The sequence below is a fragment of the Ceratotherium simum genome, chromosome 10, assembly GCF_057802395.1.
Source record: "Ceratotherium simum simum isolate JZ-2026a chromosome 10, ASM5780239v1, whole genome shotgun sequence".
Classification (NCBI taxonomy): Eukaryota; Metazoa; Chordata; class Mammalia; order Perissodactyla; family Rhinocerotidae; genus Ceratotherium; species Ceratotherium simum.
Window position 1 is genome coordinate 45,057,976 of NC_141909.1, and position 6,814 is coordinate 45,064,789.

At 35.3% G+C, this 6,814-nt stretch overlaps 1 pseudogene; it reads right to left on the bottom strand.

Annotated features, from left to right (window-relative positions):
* Positions 1 to 2,248: 2,248 nt before the first annotated feature.
* LOC101399746 (ras-related C3 botulinum toxin substrate 1 pseudogene) lies at positions 2,249 to 3,019 on the bottom strand (annotated as a pseudogene).
* Positions 3,020 to 6,814: the final 3,795 nt, after the last annotated feature.

The window sequence follows — 6,814 nt, forward strand, 5'->3', positions numbered from 1 at the left end:
CGTTGTCTGGGACTCCACCACAGCATGGCTTGACAAGCGGTGCATTGGTGCTCGCCCGGGATCCGAACCAGCGAACCCCAGGCCGCCAAATCTGATTGCACGCACTTAACCGCTGCGCCACCAGGCCGGCCCCTCTTCCACATTTTTTTAAATGATTTTTCAGATGATTTTCCAACATTATCACTCCCATTCTAGAATCAGCCATTTTCCAATGAGCCCTAGTTGTTTGTATGGGAGAAAGGTATTAAAAACTGAGACTTGGGCATTAGATGGGCACATCACTAATGAAGTGTCATTGCTTATTGGTCCTCTTAGTTGATAAAGTAAGGACATATATGTGTGTACCTTAACCTGTGTATATGTACATATTTATAAATATTTCTATATGTAATCATTTGTATCTATATTAAGCTTAACATGAGTTCATCCTTGGACATAGTGTATAATTTTTTTTATACACTTTTGGGTTCATCTTGCTAATATTTGGTGAGAATCTTTGTATCTATGTTCATGAGAAATATCAGTAGGTGGTAGTTTCCCTTTCCTTTAATGTCTTCAACTGGTTTTAGTACTAGGGTAACGGTTGCCTCTTAGAAAGAGTTAAGATGTGTTCTCCCTGTTTTTATTTTATGGAATAGTTTGCTGAGAATTTGTATCATTTATTCTTTAAATGTTTAGTAGAATTCACCAGTGATACCATCCGGGCCAGAAGTTTCCTTTTTTGGAAGATTATTAATTGTCGATTCAACGTCCTTAATAGATATAGGCTATTCAGATAATATATTCTTCTTATGTGGGTTTTGGCAGTTTATGTCATTCAAGAAATTGGTCCATTTCATCTAAGTTTTCAAATTTGTGGATGGAGTTGTTAATAGAATCCTGTTATATGATTTTTCAAGGATTTATTGTCATATTTGCAAAACATGCTGCTAATTGTGTTAGCAAAAGATCAACGTAAGAACATCTCACAATTCTGCAACTATCAATTTTCAAAAGTTTGTTCTTGAAAGTGGTTGAATGGTCTAATATTGTATTCTTCCAGTGTGTAAATTGTACTGAACATTGTTAGCACTAGCACTGACTTTTCAAAACCTCATGGACACAAAGAAACATTTTTAGGCAAAGCAACAGTAGGAAGCATGTGTCCATGTAGGTGAAGTAAAGACTAGGGACAGGATTCGTCCAATTACCGTGCTGGTAATCTGGCAAGACAGTGATGTTAAGAAGATTCATAGTTTAAGAATAAAATATTTTACAAACTGTAAACCTGCAACATCTGACTTTTACACCTACTTTTTAGAAAACTAAGGAAAGCATGTATAGTATTAACTATAAATAAAGTAACATGAAAACAGGAATGCATTTTTACTAATCTACAAAAAAAAAATGTTCCACTACATTATCAGAAAGATTTTACAATACATAGAGACATATTGCTCATTAAGGAGGAGTTCCATAAGAAAAGTACTTACTAAATTAGCAAGTACAGAAATGACCAGCTCAAAGATGAATTAAATACCCAATTTTGGGAGAGATGGCAGGTTTAAGAAAAAGAAAAATCTTAAGATAACACTGATAACACCAACCTTTCTTCATCATTTATCGCATTTGACAGAAATTAACCTTTAAAAATTTTACCCATGACACTTTTATTCAGCTTAATTATTCCATGTACAGTGTGGTGTAAAATTAATCTTCACTTTGTATTTTGTCAAAATACTGTCTTCATCTTTTGATCATGTCAAGTGTTTCACATACTCTACCCCAGTACACTCACAACTAAGAGCAGCCTGCTTCATTAGAGGAAATGTGTAAGATTTCTGTTCAAAATCTCAGCAAAATATAATAAATTATTTTTTTAATTCACTACAAAATTTAGTAGATTGACTCAAAGAAGTGAGTTGTTATACCCATTCTATTATGATATACAGTATGTTATGTAACAAACATTGGTTGACAAATTATCAAATGGAAAAAGCAACATTTCATTAAGGAGGCTGTTTTGCTTTATATATCTAAAAACTAGTTAGAAAGTGTCTGAATTTCCTAGTATCAGAAGCTAGAGTCTTTTTAAAGACAGAAGACTGTAAGACAGTTTGGTGCTTAACGTTTGTAGCACACAAAGCAACTTAATTCAGAGGCAAGTCAATCTAAGCAAGAATAGGGGCTAATCAAAAATAAGTCTTTAAGAAGGCTTGTCATTTTAGGGCCAAATTTTAATAGAACGTAAAGTTTGAATTCTTATGCATTAAACAAATGAAACTTTGAAATTTCTGATTGATTCTAAATGGCTTATGGAAAAATTAATCTGTAAGAAAAACTTAGCATAGAATGCAAAGGCTCCACCACTTCTGAGCAAAGTATATAAAGGTTCTAAGAGGGACAGAGCAAGGAAAGAGGGGCTTCGATATTTAAAACAGCAGGCATTTTCCCTCCCTCTTCTTGATGGGAGTGGGCAGAGAACTGCTATAACAGCTTGATCAAACACTGTCTTATAAAGCTTTACTGTGATAGCCAAGCACTTTGTTACCTACAGCCCTGATCTCCTTAGCCATTGCTAAACCCTGTGGGTAGTGGTAGGAGTTACCTAGTTTCTTTATCATGCCTTTATCATCTCTAAGATCAAGTTTAGTTCCCACTAGGATGATGGGAGTGTTGGAACAATGGTGTCACATTTCAGGATATCGCTTTGCACAGACATTTCCAAGTGAAGCAAGACTCACAACGGAAAAACAAATGAAGAATATATCTGTTTGTGGACAAGATAGGAGGAGGCATAATCTGTCAATATTCCCGTCCAGCTGTATTCCATAAACCCAGATTGACTGGTTTTCTATCTACCATACTATTGGCAGAATAGTTGTCAAAGACGGTGGAAACATATTGTACAGAAAATAATTAGTTACAAAACTAAGCAGTTGTGTAACTGATTAGTAGGCGAGTTTCACTTATATATCTATCTCCTACCACCACACTTGGTGGCCTGCATTTGGGCCACTCGGGGTGCTGCTCTAGGTGCTGAGAAAGAAGCGGTGGACTGGCTAGTCCAAAGCCCAAAGCTTCTCGGTTATACTAACTGCTACTTGCCAGGCCAGATATTTATGGACTAGCTCCTTCCTATGTAATATTTATGTTTAAGAGTGAAAGCCCTAGGCTCAGAATATCTGACTTAAAATCCTTTGCATCTATCTCTGTGATAGAGTTCCCTCATCTATCAGATAGGTATAGTACAATAAATACAGGTGTAAATATAAAATAAGATTATGTATGTGGAATGCTAAAAATAGTGCCTTGCTTTCAATAAGTGTTCAATGGATATAACTTATTACTAATTTAGCACTACTAGAACTCCTCAGTTTCTCTCCCACATGGCCTGAAATGTCTATCATTATTGATCTTCTCCTGGGAATTAGTAGCAATATTTCCTGGGGATGGTGGGGCAAAACAGGAGTTAATTTACTTAAAGGGAAGTAGTTAATCCATTTGTAGTCACTGGTCCTTTGTACAGAGCACAGAAGCATTTCTGTCCTCTTCCTTTAAGGAAGGGCAGTAACATCCAAGATACAGTTACTTGGTTTTACAATGCAACCCTAGCTCTTGGGGGAACTCTGGGTAAGCACTTGAGAGCCTAAATAAGATTCATTTGTCAGGAATAAATATTCAGTATGACATTTCTCAGTCAGTAACTGATTTTTTCATAAGATTATATTCATCTATCCCTGGGATATGGTTCTTTGATTAAATAATAATATGAATAAATCATTTACAGTTTATTTTGCTTGAAAAGAGAGATTATTGCTATCAGATGTAGTTTAGATTTTGGAGAATGGGAAGAGTTTGGGACCATCCATTACTTATGCACAGATTTCAATATTACCGTGACTGTATACTAAGCTAGAATAGCAATTACTCACAGCTTGACCTCTTTAGAGGGCAAATGTCTCACAGAAATGGTAACAAATCCATAATGTGTAAGCATTCAAAACATCAGTTAGTGAAAAAGGTATTATAATCAAGCCTCTCCAAATCAGTCAAGAAGGTGTATAATGAAATTTCTTATCATCAGTTATGCTTTGTTAAGAATGCACTTAGCATGATAAATTATTTTTCAGATATAAAATCATGTCTGATCAGGGCATCTGCCCTTTATTGAGGAAACGGATTAACTTACTGCTACTTAAACAACTAATGTTCTAAATATCCAGTGGTATATTAAATTGACTGTGACCTCTTCAGAGAGCAAAAAAAAAAAAACTTTAACAAAATACAACCTAAATCTTAGCCTACTTTTCTCCAAATCTTTTAATTTTCAAAATCCTTAATAGTAAAAAGTACCTACTAAGATGTGTGTGTGTGTGACCTATTACAATCCCAGATTAAGGTAAACTAGGACATAGATCATTTTGCCTTAGAATGTATGATGAATTTTTGGTCAATTGGCATCAATACTCCTTCATAACAGCACCACAATTTTGTTTTATTATAATTATTTTAAAGCCTAGTTTTCTAGGCTATTCCACCCATTTACTTTACCCTTTAGCACAAGCAGCCAGAATCACTTTCTGTTACTTACATCCAAAGTCTCATAACTAATACAAAATCTTCCAAAATATTTTTGTCCACATAGATTCCTATACACTATGGAAGCAAGGCAATTCTGACACAAAAAGGAAAATTTTATAAACCTGGATATTACAATAATTTCCTTAGAATATGCCAAGTTCTAGTATCTGGCATTTCTATAGCCATATACATAACAAAGGAGAGGGGCCGGCCCCGTGGCTTAGCGGTTAAGTGCGCGCGCTCCGCTGCTGGCGGCCTGGGTTCGGATCCCGGGCGCGCACCGACGCACCGCTTCTCCGGCCATGCTGAGGCCGCGTCCCACATATAGCAACTAGAAGGTTGTGCAGCTATGACATACAACTATCTGCTGGGGCTTTGGGGGGAAAAATAAATAAATAAAATCTTTAAAACATAACAAAGGAGACCGGAAAATCTTCTCTCTCCAAGATAAGTTTCTCTTGATATGTCTTGATTTATAGCACCAACAAGTTTGGCATTATAAATTGATTATATCACATTATCTAAATTGTACATTTTACTTCCTAGAGGGATGTAAACAATTGCATGGTAATCAACCGCAATTAGTTTGAACGATAAAATGAACTATAGGAGCAACAGAAAAATCTTGTGTGTTCACAATTTTCGTGCTCTTCAAGTGTGAGATATAAGATTATTCAAAATTTCCTCTTCTGATTTAATCCAATTCTGTTTGAATCTCAAGTATTTTTAGGAACTGTTTAGCTCTCTGTAGCCTGCAAATCAATAGTCCTCATCTATTTCTGTTTACAGAACTAAGTAAATTACTTGGAGAAATTAGAGGAAAATTGTTTTCTCTGCAATTCTCTGATCAACTAAGAAGGCTTATTTAACTACAGCTATCTATGTCATCCAGTTGTCTGGATCTTACTAAAGGTAGCATCAATGATTGAAAAAGTATTGGGCTTGAAATTAGACTATCTAGCTTTGGTCTTATTGTGCAATTTATAATCCTGGTTTTCTCATGTCATAAATGGGTGTCATATGTCACCCAAGTGAGTATAACTGTATTGGATACATCACAAATTCACAAATACTTGGCAGGGCTTGTGACATGAAGTCATGTATAACGAGTTACACAAAAAAATCTATTTTGTGGAATAAAACATAAAGAGATTAAATAACTCTTTTGGGCTAACAGCCAGCCCATGGTCTAGACCCATGAACTGTAAGAGTACAAAAGCAATCGTTTAATTGTTTAAATAACATGTAATGTAAGGATTTTGTAATATGTTTAAAATATTCTTCATAACCATGGAAATTTTTATTTTTAATTATTTATTGATATTAGTATAGTACAATTAGATAAATTTCACATTGACAGAGAATTTAGGTAGTTTCAAAAAATCTCAATTATGGGGCTGGCCCAGTGGCATAGTGGTTAAGTTCGTGCACTCCGCTTCTGTGGCCTGGGGTTTGCTGGTTCGGATCCCAGGTGCAGACCCACACACAGCTCATCAAGCCATGCTATGGCAGCATCCCATATAAAGTAGAGGAAGATGGTCATGGATGTTAGCCCAGGACCAATCTTCCTCAGCAAAAAGAGGATGATTGGCAACAGATGTTATCTCAGGGCTAATCTTCCTCACCAAAAAAAAAAAAAAAATCTCAATTACAAATCATGTTGTAAATTCCAGTTTTCCAACTGATATATACTAAATTCTCTTTCTCTCTTCCAAACCTTCTGGGCTCTATTTGTCCCGTCCCTATTGTCTTCAGGCTACTTTATACTATAGCCATTCTTGCTTGGACCACCATCTTGAAAAATCTCCTCTTTTATCTCCCTGTCTCTTTCATTATATTGTTCATCATGCAACCAATCATTTTTTGAAAAATCAAGTATATGATTATGCCCCTTCCATTCTTAGTGTTATCGATCGAATGCCACTGCCCTCAAGCTAAAAATCATATCTTCAACATGCTTTATAATATTAATTTATGCCATACTTTGTTGATTCTAGGCTTCATGAAAATACTCTTCCTTTATAACTATCATAGTGTCTAGAACATCATTTATGCTCAATTAATATTTTTAAAATTAAATTGAAGACTATAGGGAGCTACTGAAGGTTACAAACAGTATAGAGACGTTGTAAGGGGGTTAAATATAGAAAGTGCACACTCACTATTCACTCCCAACTTCTACTGTGCTTTTTAATATAGATGCTAGAAAATATAAACTATATTTCACATACACTCTTTAATTAGGATTCTT